A 17,369-nucleotide genomic window follows, 5' to 3' on the forward strand; every position below is an offset into this window, starting at 1 on the left:
TCAATTTTGTGCCAATTCCCATTTTTATGTATCAAATTGTGCTTATTTTCTAAAGGAATAAAAGAAAGTCTTTAAAAGAGCTCTAAGATGTATCAAAAATTGCATGAATCCATATTTTGGTATTTGTGCCCCAATGCTCTTATTATCATAAAAGAACTTTAAAGTCATTAAGAATTAATGATCCAACATGATGATATGTTTTTCAAGTATATAAGTTTTGATCTTATACTCTGAAAATTAATTAAATTGCTCTCATGTTGATAAAATACTTAATATTTTGGGCAAAAGTTCTTAAATGAACAAGCTTTCATACTTATTATTGAAGAGAGGTTAGATTTCCATTCGTGCTTTCTTTGAATATCATTCGTGGTACTTCTTGAATTAACTTAAGAAAGATTCCACCTACACTTGATTTGAAAACTATCTTTGGAATCACATTCGATGTGTTCTGCTCTGAAATTATCTTAATTGGCTCTGATCTATGCTCATTAATCTTATTCTAACGTTATTGCCTTGAGTTATATGATTCATATCCTTGCAATAATTTGACATGCAAATCAGAGTACAATATTTGAGTATTCTTATCTTTGTGCTTAATGTTTCACAATCTTTTTGATGTTGTCAAAAAGGGGGAGAAATATCTAAGTATATGCTCATAATGCTGATTATGTTAAGTTGATTAAATCTAAAGCATTATCATGAAGTATATTTTAAAGATATATATTTTCTACTTCAAACAACTTAGCTATGCATTACTTCTAGAACACAATATATTGCATATACTCCAAGTTTTGTCATCATCAAAAAGGGGGAGACTGATGACCCAAAGATTGATTTAAAGATTGATTTTGATGATCACAAAACCTTGAAGTATAAATACTAATGTTTGTGTTGCAAGAAGAAAGATTATTTATTTTGCAAGGAACATAGCAAGTTGGAAGAATTCAAGAAGGCCTCCAAAGGCCACACCTCATTGGCCCAAGATTCAAGTTCAAAGGCTTCAATTTAGAAGAGCAAGTTTTAAGAAAAATTCAAAGGAAAGGCACTCGAGTCGACTCCTACAGTTCCGAGTCGACTCCAAGGAGCAACAGACAGCCGGACAGAAAGATTCATCTCAGAACCTGTCAACGAGTCGACTCCTGAAGAGCGCGAGTCGACTCCGATGCTTGCCGAGTCGACTCCAGGGTAGTACGAGTCGACTCCAGGGAGTCACAGACAGAAAGACAGAGAAGTTATTTTGGACCCTGAGAGCCGAGTCGACTCCGGAGGAACTCGAGTCGACTCCGATGGTTGGCAGGTCGACTCCAAAGGAAGCGAGAGTCGACTCCCAGTGTGATACAAAGCAAAAGTCAGAGAGCAACTTTCGGACACTGAGAGCCGAGTCGACTCCCGCAAAATCCGAGTCGACTCCGAGGCAGCGCAACCCCAAAGACAGAAGACGGTATTTTCGTCTCTGAGAGGCGAGTCGACTCCAAGACAGTTCGAGTCGACTCCAAGGCAGCGCGACCCCAAAAGACAGAAGACTGTTTTTGGATACTGAGGGCCGAGTCGACTCCGAGACAGTTCGAGTCGACTCCAAGACTGCACGAGCCAAAAGACAGAAGATCGGGAGTTCGGCCTCTGAGCGCCGAGTCGACTTCCAGAATTCACGAGTCGACTCGAGTGAGCCAAGTTGAAGAATACATCTATGGATTCCTTGGGATGAGCCGACTCCAAAAGTGCAAGGTCAGCTCCAGATTTTGGGGAGTCGACTCCGGGTTAAGTCGAGTCGACTCCCAGTCGAGAAGACCACTTTAATTCAAATCTGAAACAGTTGCCGAGCCGACCCCAGAAAAGCATGAGTCGACTCCTGCTACAGCCGAGTCGACTCCAGATCGCGCGAGTCGACTCCGAGCCCAACGGATACATTGTCAGAATGTGCAGACGGGTCATAACGGCTCTATTTTTGTCTCTAACGGCTAGTTTTTGTTTCCACGCCACCAAAAGCTATAAAATCAAGAGGAGAGCTAGGGGAGAAGGTATGGAAGTGGGAGAGAACATTTAGGGAAGAGATTTCAAAGAGATTACAAGGGAAATCTCCCATAAGCACAAAAGGGCCATCCAAAGCGAAATAGAGAGAAGAAGAGCATCCTAGTAAATCCAAAAGCTTCCTCTCCATCAGTGTGCTGCCTTGGAGATCCTCTACTTCGTGCAAAATCAGAAGAGGGTCAAGTAAAGAAGAAGCCGAGCTCCTTCATCTTCAAAACTCGTTTGAAGGCTTCTCTTTACTCTATTTATTTATATTGTTATATTTGCTTATTTAAGAAGCTTTGATTTGTTTTAAACCTTTATTTTAATATCTTGTAACTTGATTCAATCAAGGGATTGAATCAAGGGGTTAAGGTTTGTTGGTGAGCCAAAGGAAAACCAACAGTGTTAAGGCTTGTTGGTGAGCCAAAGGAAAACCAACGGTGTTAAGGTTTGTTGGTGAGCCAAAGGGAAAACCAATGTTGTAAGGTTATGGTTGGTGAGCCTTTGGGGAAAACCAACTGGGTTGATTGTGAACCCGGAAAACAATCGTTGTAAGGTTGTGGTTGGTGAGCCTTTGGGAAAACCAACTGGGTTGGATTGTGAGCCCGTGAAAACAATCGGTTGGTTCTAGTCGGTGAGCCTGTGAAAACCGACCGAGTTCGTTGTTATCTCGCAAAACAACAAGTTGGGTTGTGAGCTTGTAAAACAACCGGCTGTAATCTGTAGGTGATGACCCAAAGATTGATTCATAGATTGATTTTGATGATCACAAAACCTTGAAGTATAGATACTAATGTTTATGTTGCAAGGAGAAAGATATTTATTTTGCAAGGAACATAGCAAGTTGGAAGAACACAAGAAGGCCTCCAAAGCTCTCAAGTTGGAAGAAAGCTACAATTTATTAGCCCAAGTTTAAAGTTCAAAGGATTCAAATTGGAGGAGTAAAATCAAAAGAAAAATTCAAAAGAACAGTCTTCGAGTCGACTCCAGTGGAATTCGAGTCGACTCCGGAGAAGTATGAGTCGACTCCGGAGAAGTATGAGTCGACTCCTAGGAGTCACAGGCAGAAAAGTCAGAGAGCAGTTTTCGGGTCTGAGATTCGAGTCGACTCCAGTGGAACGCGAGTCGACTCCGATGGTTGGTAGGTCGACTCCAAAGAAAGCAAGAGTCGACTCTCAGCGGAACACAAAGAAAAAGTCAGAGAGCATTTTTGGGACTCTGAGATTCGAGTCGACTCCCGCATTGCACGAGTCGACTCCGAGACTCCGCGACCATCAACAGACAGAAAACCAAGTTACTGCCTCTGAGATTCGAGTCGACTCCCAGACAGCTCGAGTCGACTCCAAGGCAGCGCTACACCAAGATGGCAGAAGGCTGTGTTTCGCAAACTGAGAGCCGAGTCGACTCCAAGGAAGTTCGAGTCGACTCCAAGACTGGATGAGCCAAAAGACAGAGGATCGGGAGTTCGGGCTCTGAGATTCGAGTCGACTTCCAGGACAGTCGAGTCGACTCGAGAGGACAAAATTCAAAATTGGATCCACGGACTTCAGTGGATGAGCCGACTCCGAAATTGCCAAGTCAGCTCCAGAAGTTGGCGAGTCGACTCCAGGTTAAGACGAGTCGACTCCCAGTCGAGGCAAGCACATTAATTCAAATTTGGAACAGTGGCCGAGTCGTCTCCGGTAAAACACGAGCCGACTCCTGCAACAGGCGAGCCGACTCCTGATCGCGCGAGTCGACTCCGATCCCAACGGTAACATTGTCAGGAAATGCAGACTGTGTCCAACGGCTCTATTTTTGTCTCTAACGGCTATATTCTTGTTTCCACGTTATCAAAAGCTATAAAAACAAGAAGAGAGCTAGGAGAGAATTTATGGAAGTGGGAGAAAACATTTAGGGAAGAGATTCCAAGGAAAATCTCCCATAAGCACAATAAGGGCCATTCAAAGTGAAATAGAGAGAAGAAGAGCTTCCAAGTGTATCCCAAAGCTTCCTCTCCATCCGTGTGCTGCCGCGGTGATCCTCTACTTCGTGCCAAATCAGAAGAGGGTCAAGTAAAGAAGAAGTCGAGCTCCTCCATCTTCAAAACTCGTTTGAGGGCTTCTCTTTACTCTATTTGTTTATATTGTTATATTTGCTTGTTTAAGAAGCTTTGATTTGTTTTTATTCTTTGTTTTAATATCTTGTAACTTGATTCAATCAAGGGATTGAATCAAGGGGTTAAAGGTTTGTTGGTGAGCCAAAGGGAAAACCAACGGTGTAAGGTTTGTTGGTGAGCCAAAGGAAAAACCAACGGGGTTTAGGTTTGTTGGTGAGCCGAGGGTAAAACCAACGTGTAAGGGTTCGATTGTGATCCCGGGAAAACAATCGGGGGTGGTTCTAGTCGGTGAGCCTGGAAAAACCGACCGAGTTCGTTGTGACCTCGTAAAACAACAAGTTGGGTTGTGAGCTTGTAAAACAACCGGCTGTAATCTGTAGGATTATAGTGAAATTCTCAAGAAGTCTTGGGGAGTGGATGTAGGTGCTGGGGTGCACCGAACCACTATATGTCCTTTGTGTTTGTAATGCCTCTACTTATTGTCTAACTAACACACTCACTTACTTAGATAAACTGCTTGCTTAACTCTTATCTGGATATCCTTTAGTTGCAAGCATATTTAATCAAGTCACATTCTATACATCAAACTGTTGCTAAGTTTAACTTTCACTGCGCATATATACAACTTAGCATAATTAATCAAAAATTACTAGAAGTAGTTTAAAAGTTTTAAAAGACCCAATTCACCCCCCCTCTTGGGTTGTATCTACTGGGCAACAAGTGGTATCAGAGCAGGTGCTCTAAGTTTAATCATTGATCTCACGATCAAGAGCCAAAGATCATGACAACTCAAATAGATAGTTTTCTAGGAGAAGGACAATCAATTAATACACCTCCACTATTTAATGGCATAAACTATACACATTGGAAAATACGCATGCGCATCTTTATTCAATCACAAAACTATTACTTATGGAAAATCATAATAAATGATCTTCACATACTCTCTTAAACTTTTAATGAAAAGGACTTAGCACAATTGAATGCTGATGCTATGAACATATTATATTGTGCTATTCAAGAAACAAAGTTTAATGAAATTTCTGCATGCTTATCTGCTAAGGAGATCTGGGATACTTTAGAAAATATTTATGATAAATCTCAGATTAGCTCTCATGTGCTTCAATTACATTCTAACAATGAGACTGCAGAAAAAGGTGTTGAATCTCCCACCTCAGTCGAGTCGACTCCAAGTATTTCAGAGTCGACCCTCAAGATAACCGAGTCGACTCCAATAAGGTCCGAGTCGACTCCGAGGCAAATCAGCTTCCTAAAGACAAAGAAAAAGAGGAAGCAAGAAGAAAGGAAGAAAGAGATAAAAAGGAAGAAAGCCTTGACCAAGAAAGAGTCAAGCCAGAAAATAAAAGTTAGGAGCAACAATGATGATATTAGCCCCAAGAAACTACAAGAGGTAACGGACTTGTGCTTTATGGCACAGGAAGACAAGGTAAAATCTGAATCTACTTTTACCTCAAATGATTTTCAAGACGAATTCTCTTATGATGAATTATTAAATGCTTTTCACGATTTGTATGGTGAATGTAGAAAATTAGCTGTAAAGAATAAAAATCTTAAGAAACTAAATCTGAAAATTTCAAAAGAAAGAAATTCTAATGATGAAATACAAGAGAAACTAAATTCTGAAAATGAAAGCTTAAGGTCATTTTCAGAAGAATTAATTCAGAAAAATCATAGCTTAATTAGAGAAAATCAAAACTTAAGTAAAGAAATTAATCAATCAAAATCTTTTATTAACAAATTCACCGTAAGCTCAGAACGATTGAAAATGATGTTTGAAAGCCAATATGTTGCTTATGATAAATCAAAACTTGGCTTGACTCCTTTACTTAACAATAAACCTCTAGAGAAAAAGGTTATCAATTCACCATGCAAATCATTAAATAAGATAACTTATCTCAAACATGAAAAGAATGGGCATAACAACTTTTTCCATCATTCTAACACAATTAAATCAAATGGTAAAATTATTACTATTAAACAGATTTGGGTTCCAAAAGGAACCATATGTCCTAACTCTCAAGGACCCAAGCAAGCTTGGGTACCCAAAATGAAAATATGAGGATGTAGACATAGATGTGCCAAGATACCCATGGAACAAATAAACTCATACAAGTGGGTGTTCTAGACACACTGAAACTTAAAACATACTTATGAAAAGTAATTTTAAATAAAAATAATAATAATAATAATAATAAGGAAATCAGTAATTCTTGCATTTCATTATTATTTGTGCTTTAGTATTTGATATGATTTGCTAGTAGTGATCAATTTTGTGATATAGAAAATACTTTTGGAAATATAATCAAATCTTTTCATTTTACTCACTAGTGGATAAGGTGCTAAATGATTAATCAACTTATTAAGAATAACTCTATGAATTCTCTATATGCTTGATTGAGAGTTTTTATCTATGGCATTATTGTTTATTGATCATAGATATGATAATGTGTACTTGGTATGCTTTTGAATATATGCACTATGAATACCAAGATTAAAGAAACCATATTTGGCATATGAAATCAGCTCATGCTAGTATGTACTTAATCTCAAAAGACCTTGCCATAGGCTTACTTAGATTATCCTCTTAAAGGTCAAAGTTTTACTATGCATGCTAACTAAGGAAACAAACAAAAATAATTTCTAAATCTAGAGATGTTGTTTCCAACACTAATTTTTTCAAAAGCTTACATTAGCCTTGTTCTTGGCGCTCAAATTAAAATATTTTCTGCATTGGCACAAACTCACAAGAAGCGATCAAATGATAAAGGTTTGCAAACTATGAAATCATGGCATAGTGATTGAAAACCAATTTTGTGTGAAGTTGTGCACAGAAAAATAATATTTTCAGCACCAAGGATACCTTAAGTAAAATAGGATTAATAGAATTCTTGAAGAAATGAAAAAGACAATTGTGTATGATAGTCATCTACTTAAATGATTTTTTTAAAAAAAACTATCATCACTGCTTGTCATACATATGATTTCTATTTTTGATGAAAATTTTGATCTTCTGAAAAATGGAAAATGAACCATTGCATATCTTTCATATTTTTCAGTCGTACATGTTATTATGAAAATAATGCCAAATCTGATAGAGATATGTCTATCCTTGGATATCATTCATCAAGCAATGCATATAGAATATTCAATGAAAAGATTTTAGTTGCAGAAATATCAAGTCATTTTATTCTTTATGAGACTAATGATTTATTATCAAGATACTAAGATCAAATTATATATGTATATGGTTAATCTTTTACATATAACAATCTAAAAATATGTTAATAATTAGAACCAAATTGAGTTTTTCAGAAATGCACTTAATGAAGAAAAATTGATGAGTACTAAAAGACTAAATCAAGAAAAGAGGAAATAGATCTTGATAAAGATTCTTGCATGATTAGAAGTAAAGATCATCATTATCATGTGCTTGCTTCATGAGCTTTATATTCTGTCAAATAAATGTGTAGAATTCACTCCTATGTGGTTACTTCATTAAAAAGGAGATCTATGAAAAATAACCACCATATTTAAAAATACACATTACATATATGATAAAGCAATATGTGATTTAGAACAAGCATCAAAAGCATGATATATAAAAGCTTAAGCAACCTTTTTGATAGAAAGTAATAGTGATAAATCTATGCATCAAAAAGATGAATTTGTGATATCTTATTTGCTCAAAGTATGCATTGATGACATCATTTTTGGTTCTACTAATGAAGAGTTATATTGCAAAGTGAGTTTGAAATATGATGAATGAATTAACATCTTCTCTCAAACTCCAAATTAAGACAAACAGAAAAGGGGATCTTCATTGACCAACGTTAGTCCACAAGAAAACTCTTATAGAAGATTGGCATGAAGAAGGTATATCTATGACCCCATCTTGTAGAATTTGAAAAGGATGAGCAAAGTAGATCTATTGTGTTAAAGCTGTGTTGAAGCATGATAGAATAATTATTTTATCATACAGCTAGTAGACCAGATTGTATGCTCATTATGTGACCTTGTGCAAGACTTCAATCTAACTTTAATTAATCATATTTTATTGATAACAAATAAATCATAATCTGAATTTTGATAGAAACAAATGTTTAAGATAAATTGATTAAAACATAGTTAACATATTTTATTGATAATTATCTTAAGCAAATAGAATCTAAACTAAATTGACTTGAACTATCTTGGTTAATGAATCTATCTCTTTAGTTCAAATGATATGTGCTTGCTTATATTTAGGCAATCTCTTGAGTAAAGTGACTCAACATGCAACTATTGTCATATCTTATATGGAGTCATCTAGTTAAAAAATATATATGTTGGATGAATGCTTTGTATCTTAAAGAAACTAATGACCTTCCTTCAAGAAAGAAAAATAAGAAATTTCAACTTGAAGGATATCTTCATGTAAGATACACTAAACATTCACATGCAAACAAGAGAGAGGATCTTCTTCAGCCAAAAGTTCACACATAAGAAATCTAGTTTGGCTTGAAGAACATATAATGAATAGGTAATTTAGATACCCTTCTCACAAATTAGTTGAGCAAAGTCAGTAACTTAAATCTTATTATGGCATGATTAAATTCTTTAATTATTAATTTTTGATATCATGTCTATATGTGTATTGACTGACTTATACTTTTAGAAATTATTTTATGGCTTGCCCAAACTATAATATATCTTTGTCCAAGCCATAACTATGAAATACACAAGTTTATGCTTAAAATTTTGATTTAAAATAACTTGTGAGAAATTATGAATCCTTAAGCATAATGAAAATGTTGTTTGCATGATATACATATATATGATACATAAGATTAATTCTCTATTCTGCTCTCTCATGAAAATTACTTGAGAATAACAAAAAGAGAGAGAGATAAAGAAAAGAAAATGGATATTATTCAAGAGAAGTAAAATCCAAGTAGAGGCAAACACTTCAACCTTAAGGAAAAGCAAAACAAACTTAATATATTCGACACATTTGTGAGACTTGTGTGAGCATTCTTTTGGAAGGGAAAAAATCCATAATTAATTATACTTAAACAGGGAGGTTTTGAAGTAAACCTTTTAACCTTTCTATATTGCTCATCATAGGGATGGTGCCAATGGGGAGGCTAGTGGTAGTACCCGGCACTATTTGGCCCAACTATTCGGTGTAGGGCATATTAGGGTCGGCACAAGAGGGAGGCTAGTGGTAGTACCTCGTGCCCCTTCCCAACTCCACCGGATAGGGAGCAAATAGAGTATAGAGCATAAGAAAGTTATAAATGAAAAACAAAGTAAATGAAAGTAGAATCAATTCAAATTTTTAGTCACATGGAAACACACTTTAAGGATGAAATCAGTGCAAAATTATATTTAAATAGGGGGAGTTTATTTGAAAAGAATTGATTTTGATACTTGACATGCTTGTTCTTAATATTTTAATGTATGACTTAACACACACTATATTTTGCATGTGGCATGATATTTTAAATTATGGGTTCTCAATATCTTTTGTAGTACCCCATACTTGGACAATTTGATTGAATGTTTGAAATGCTACATAACATCTTTTGTTTGGTTTTATTGAAAAGAAAATTCAGATTTGTTATTCACAATCATCGTTAAAATCTGAAAGTTAAATAAATTTGTAAAAAAAAAGGAGAAGAGAAGGATATCTCTATTTAGGCAAAATGAATTGAGTTTGTCTTATCCATCAACTTGCTTAACTTTGGTATATAATGTGCTAACTCATACCAAAATTCAACATAAATACAAATATTCTGAATATGCTTGAAATATGTGTTTTCAATCGTAATGATTTAAGATAAGCTACAATGTGAAAGATCCATATCTCAAATTATGACTTTGAAAGCCTCTTTTGAAAATCTTTATGAAATTCAGAATCTGATTTCGTATAAAAGCTTAAACTCAATATGATTTCTAAATAAAATCTTAATTTAAGAAAAACAGAATTAATTTTGATGCCTTGGTTGATTGCTCCGATACGCATCCGAAACATATCTTTTCTTATCGTTAAAATGTACTAATATTGGTCCAAATGATGTGTCTTTCGATGATCTTGATTGCAAACAAAAATTTCTAAATATATGATCTTATTTTGATATTAAAAAGATTTATTGTGTTTCATGAATACATTGGTGAAAAACTATGATTAAGAAATTGAGTTCTATAAATATATATACCTCAATGATCATCTATATGTTTTTCTCTCCTACATTCTTAAAGATTTCCATCAGAATATCAATAGAGTGAATGATCTTAAAACTAGAAATATTTCAGTTCACTCAAATGACTCTAAAAGAAAGAAAATGTAAATGCTTTTGAAAGAAATTGAGCTTCAATTGAATCATTTTCTGATTAATACTTTTATACATTTTCTCTAAGATTAGGAGAAAGCATAACTTGTTCTTAAAGGATTAGAAAGAGTGATTACTATAAATTCTGAATAATTCTAGATCACTCTACATTCTTGATATTACAGAATTTCAGTGTTATTCACGTTTATCACTAAAATCTGAAATTCAACAATTTAAAATGATTAAAGAAGAATGCATCTTTTGAGGGGGAGCTTTAGATATTCAGTATCCTATCCCAAAGACACTTTATTTTGATGCATACCTTGATTTTTATGGATTGATTTTGATGAACCTCCTTATATTACAATACTTGCTTTAATTATAAGTTTATACCTTGAGATGAGTTCTATAAAGGTTGTCTTGTCTCAAACCTTGAGTCTTATGAAGATAAGCTGAAATATATTTTTGAGATTGACAATCTTATTGAACATTATCTTAGGATTCTAAACTCTTAAATGGAATGATCAATTGAGGGGGAGAAAGAAAATTTCAGAAGGAGAGGTCTTATGGAACTTAATTACATAAATCTATAGGAGAGGGAAAGAATACTAAATGAAAAGTGATCCTAATACTCTCCAATATGTATCATCTGAAATTTAAATCTGAAAATCTTTATGATACACCTTGAGGCGTGTTATTTGGTTAGTATATCTTATGCATCACTCATGAACCAAATTACAAATCTTAAGAGCCTCTAATTTAATAAAACAGGGGGAGAACAATGTATTAAATTTTCTTGAGTATCTCTTAGAAAATCTATTTTGAACCTCACTAATGAGTTTTAATTGGCTTACTCTTTAGAACTTCTATTTTGTGCCAATTCATTATTTTATGTATCAAATTATGCTTATTTTCTAAAGGAATAAAAGAAAGTCTTTAAAAGAGCTCAAAGATGTATCAAAAATTGCATAAACTCATATTTTGGTATTTGTGCCCCAATGCTCTTATTATCATATAAGAACTTTGAAGTCATTAAGAATTAATGATCCAACATGATGATATGTTTTTCCAAATATATAAGTTTTGATCTTTTACTCTAAAAATTAATTAAATTGCTCTCATGTTGATAAAATACTTACTAGATTGGGCAAAAGGTCCTAAATGAACAAGCTTTCATACTTATTATTGAAGAGAGGTTAGATTTCCATTCGTATGGTACTTCTTGAATTAACTTAAGAAAGATTCCACCTACACTTGCTTAGAAAACTATCTGTGGTATCACATTCGATGTGTTCTGCTCTGAAATTATCTTCATTGGCTCTGATCTATGCTCATTAATCTGATTCTAATATTATTGCCTTGAGTTATATGATTCATATCCTTGCAATAATTTGACTTGCAAATCAGAGTACAATAAGGAAAAGAAATATATGAGCATTCTGATCTTTGTGCTTAATGTTTCTCTATCTTTTTGATGTTGTCAAAAAGGAGGAGAAATATCTAAGTATATGCTCATAATGCCTTTATGCTTTGAATTGAATACAAATCAGCTTAAATTGAAATATGTTGATTGTGTTAAGCTGATTAAATCTAAAGCATTATCATGAAGTATGTTTTAAAAATATAAAATATATGTTTTCTACTTCATGCAACTTTGCTATGTATTACTTCTAGAAAATAATATCTTTTATATTGCATATACTCCAAGTTTTGTCATCATCAAAAAGGGGGAGATTGATGACCCAAAGATTGATTCATAGATTGATTTTGATGATCACAAAACCTTGAAGTATAGATACTAATGTTTATGTTGCAAGGAGAAAGATATTTATTTTGCAAGGAACATAGCAAGTTGGAAGAACACAAGAAGGCCTCCAAAGCTCTCAAGTTGGCAGAAAGCTACAATTTATTGGCCCAAGTTTAAAGTTCAAAGGATTCAAATTGGAGGAGTAAAATCAAAAGAAAAATTCAAAAGAACAGTCTTCGAGTCGACTCCAGTGGAATTCGAGTCGACTCCGGAGAAGTATGAGTCGACTCCGGAGAAGTATGAGTCGACTCCTAGGAGTCACAGGCAGAAAAGTCAGAGAGCAGTTTTCGGGTCTGAGATTCGAGTCGACTCCAGTGGAACGCGAGTCGACTCCGATGGTTGGTAGGTCGACTCCAAAGAAAGCAAGAGTCGACTCTCAGCGGAACACAAAGAAAAAGTCAGAGAGCATTTTTGGGACTCTGAGATTCGAGTCGACTCCCGCATTGCACGAGTCGACTCCGAGACTCCGCGACCATCAACAGACAGAAAACCAAGTTACTGCCTCTGAGATTCGAGTCGACTCCCAGACAGCTCGAGTCGACTCCAAGGCAGCGCTACACCAAGATGGCAGAAGGCTGTGTTTCGCAAACTGAGAGCCGAGTCGACTCCAAGGAAGTTCGAGTCGACTCCAAGACTGGACGAGCCAAAAGACAGAGGATCGGGAGTTCGGGCTCTGAGATTCGAGTCGACTCCCAGGATAGTCGAGTCGACTCGAGAGGACAAAATTCAAAATTGGATCCACGGACTTCAGTGGATGAGCCGACTCCGAAATTGCCAAGTCAGCTCCAGAAGTTGGCGAGTCGACTCCAGGTTAAGACGAGTCGACTCCCAGTCGAGGCAAGCACATTAATTCAAATTTGGAACAGTGGCCGAGTCGTCTCCGGTAAAACACGAGCCGACTCCTGCAACAGGCGAGCCGACTTCTGATCGCGCGAGTCGACTCCGATCCCAACGGTAACATTGTCAGGAAATGCAGACTGTGTCCAACGGCTCTATTTTTGTCTCTAACGGCTATATTCTTGTTTCCACGTTATCAAAAGCTATAAAAACAAGAAGAGAGCTAGGAGAGAATTTATGGAAGTGGGAGAAAACATTTAGGGAAGAGATTCCAAGGGAAATCTCCCATAAGCACAATAAGGGCCATTCAAAGTGAAATAGAGAGAAGAAGAGCTTCCAAGTGTATCCCAAAGCTTCCTCTCCATCCGTGTGCTGCCGCGGTGATCCTCTACTTCGTGCCAAATCAGAAGAGGGTCAAGTAAAGAAGAAGTCGGGCTCCTCCATCTTCAAAACTCGTTTGAGGGCTTCTCTTTACTCTATTTGTTTATATTGTTATATTTGCTTGTTTAAGAAGCTTTGATTTGTTTTTATTCTTTGTTTTAATATCTTGTAACTTGATTCAATCAAGGGATTGAATCAAGGGGTTAAAGGTTTGTTGGTGAGCCAAAGGGAAAACCAACGGTGTAAGGTTTGTTGGTGAGCCAAAGGGAAAACCAACGGGGTTTAGGTTTGTTGGTGAGCCGAGGGTAAAACCACCGTGTAAGGGTTCGATTGTGATCCCGGGAAAACAATCGGGGGTGGTTCTAGTCGGTGAGCCTGGGAAAACCGACCGAGTTCGTTGTGACCTCGTAAAACAACAAGTTGGGTTGTGAGCTTGTAAAACAACCGGCTGTAATCTGTAGGATTATAGTGAAATTCCCAAGAAGTCTTGGGGAGTGGATGTAGGTGCTGGGGTGCACCGAACCACTATATGTCCTTTGTGTTTGTAATGCCTCTACTTATTGTCTAACTAACACACTCACTTACTTAGATAAACTGCTTGCTTAACTCTTATCTGGATATCCTTTAGTTGCAAGCATATTTAATCAAGTCACATTCTATCATCAAACTGTTGCTAAGTTTAACTTTCACTGCGCATATATACAACTTAGCATAATTAATCAAAAAGTACTAGAAGTAGTTTAAAAGTTTTAAAAGACCCAATTCACCCCCCCTCTTGGGTTGTATCTACTGGGCAACAGTAGGATTATAGTGAAATTTCCAAGAGGTCTTGGGGAGTGGATGTAGGTGCTGGGGTGCACCGAACCACTATATGTTTGTTGTATTTGTGATGCTTTTTTTTTTGTCATTATCTATCTTGCTCACTTACTTACCTAGATAAATTGCCTGCTTAACTCTTATCCGCGCATCCTTTAGTTGCAAGCATATTCAATTTACTTAATCAAGTCTCATTCGATAAATCAACCTATTGCTAAGTTTAAATTCCACTGTGCAACTATACAACTTAGCATAATTAATTGAAAAGTTTCAGAAGTAGTATAAAAGGATTTAAAAGACCCAATTCACCCCCCCTCTTGGGTTGTATCTACTGGGCAACAAGTATATCCAACTAATTTCAGGTCAGTATCTCCATAGACAAACCACTGGTCTTTAGTATTTCTTAAATACTTAAAGATGGTTTTTACAACCTTCCACTGGTCTTTAGTATTTCTTTAGTTACCTGGATCAGATTGGTATCTACTCACTATTTCTAGTGAGTATGCCACATCTGGTCTGGTACATGTTATGGCGTACATAATAGATCCTACTGCAGAAGCATATGTAATCCTATTCATACACTCTCTCTCTTGAGGAGTTGTCGGACAATCCTTTTTAGAGAGATGAATTTCATGGCCCATTGGAAGATAGCTTTTCTTGGAATTCAACATGCTGAACCTCTTTAGCATGGTATCTATGTACGTTGATTGGGATAACCCAAGTAACCTTTTAGATCTATCTCTATAGATCTTCATCCCTAAGATGTTGGATGCTTCTCCCAAATCTTTCATGGAGAATTGTGATGAAAGCTAAACTTTTATTCTTTGTAATGTAGTGATTAAGAGAATGTCATCTACATACAAAACAAGAAATACAAATTCTAAACCGTTAGCCCATTTATATAGGCAAACTTCTTCTTCATTCTTAATGAAGCCATACATTCTGATCACCTTATCAAAATGTATGTTCCAACTTCATGAAGCTTGCTTTAATCCATATATGGATATCTGAAGCTTGCACATTTTAGATGTTAGGATCTGTCACATGCCACTGAAAATTCAAAAATTTTCAGATATGCAGCAGAAAGACATGTGCATATCCCGTTCATCGCATGAACGTATTTTAAAACCTTTTATAGATAGATCAGGATTAAATTCTTATTAAATCATTTTAAAATCATGATTAAGAAGATCAGATCTTCACCTTGTGCAGGTAGATGGTCTCCGCAAATCTGATTCACGTGGTATTTGATGAGGGCTCAATGAAAGCCACACACGCGTCCGGCCTCTACAGGTATCCACACGAAGTAGTGAGTCGATCGAAGCCTTTGGATCTCCCCGGGGTGCTAGCTCCCTTGCAGAGAAGGCTATTGATGGCTAAAGTCCTCTCCTTCGAATCAACCTTTGATTGGCTTGAGAGGAGGAAGAAGAAGGAAATGCCAAGGAAGAAGAAACGAAGGCTCTTCGCAGCCTTTTACTTTCCCATGCGCTAGAACCAAAAGAAGAAGAGGAAGGAGATGACGCCACCTTTATTTTCTTCCCTTGCTCTTGCGGCTAAAAGGAGGAATGGAGATGGGGACTTGCTGCCTGAACACCCAGAAAATAGCATGAGAGGAGGGGTTTTGGCCCCTCCTCCTTTTAATTCTCAACGTGATAAGGATGAGCTCCTATTTTTTAGGAGCTCACCCTTATCACTTTGGTTCGGCAGCAAGGAGGGGCTTACGCCCCTCCTTTTTCTTCCACACAATTCCCAAGGGGAGGGGCGTGGGCCCCTCCCTCATATCCCATTTAATTAGCCATTTAATCAAATTAATTGGTAAGATGGTTTGGGTCTAATGCATGGGTCTAATCCCATTCAAAATGGAATTCATATGAACCCATTTCAATTTCCTCCTTATCCTAATCTAATTAGGATTTAATTGAACCATGACTCTATTGAACTCTTTAACCTAATCCAATTAGGAGCCATTTAATTAATTAGATTAAAATTAAAATTAGTTAGGACTTAAGAAAATCCTAATTTAATCAGGACTGATTTAAATTTCAGCCCTAAGGCAGTTAGGACTTTAGAAATCCTACTCCAAATAGGACTCTAATTTAATTTGAAATCCTAATCCAATTAGGACTCCAAGAATCCTACTCCAAGTAGGACTCATGATTAAGTCCAATTAATTAAATCCAATTAATTAAATTAAATTTAAATCCAATTGCAATTATTCCTTCTTCTAACCACTAACTCTTAGCGGGTTAACCAATTATCAATCAAATTGATCATATGTGATTCTTAATCATAATTCAACCATCGGATCAGTCAATACTTCTAATGTGTGTGATCCCATAGGTTCTATTCTGACTGGTAGTGAGATATATTGCAATCTCTATCACAATATCATTAACAACTCCTTTCAATGGGTTGAAACAATTCCAACTCAACTCACCAGGGATTATCGACCATCAAGATGATCCCTGTGAGTCTCACTATCCACCAGTGACACCTAACAGTATGTAGTGGCTACCCAGCAGAATAGAATGATGAACCTCTAGGTGCAGTTATCGTATGATACAGTCCTTCTATCGTGGATCCCTACAGACCGGAGGTCATGGATAACTCGTCAAACCCCGTTGTCTGTCATATGTCTAGATTTATTCGACTTGAATTCGATAGTGGAAAACTCTTTCTCCACTTTATATTACTGCCCTGGCTAAGGTCTTAGAACTCAATCTAATAAATTACATAGGATCACTCCTCTTCTATCAAGGTCGATAGATTCCATGTAAGTGCATACCCTACTCATACAGTGAACCTACTGCAGCCAATCTACACAACAAGGATCCATATGACTAGAGACCATGTATATGTACAGTCAAACTACAATAACCTCACTATAAATAGCCGAAGCACCGCAGGTCAAAGGACCAGTCACACTACTGCAACATCAAGCAAGTCACTGACGAGTGGATAGACATCCAAGTGACTTCTTGTCTTGGTCACGCTCAGTACCCTTGTTCTCTAACAAGCACCTGCACTATCACTTCAGTGTCCTTACACTGTGGACTCGAGTCTCATCCATCCATAAGGAAAGCGATCT

The sequence above is a fragment of the Phoenix dactylifera genome, unplaced genomic scaffold, assembly GCF_009389715.1.
Source record: "Phoenix dactylifera cultivar Barhee BC4 unplaced genomic scaffold, palm_55x_up_171113_PBpolish2nd_filt_p 000489F, whole genome shotgun sequence".
NCBI lineage: Eukaryota > Viridiplantae > Streptophyta > Magnoliopsida > Arecales > Arecaceae > Phoenix > Phoenix dactylifera.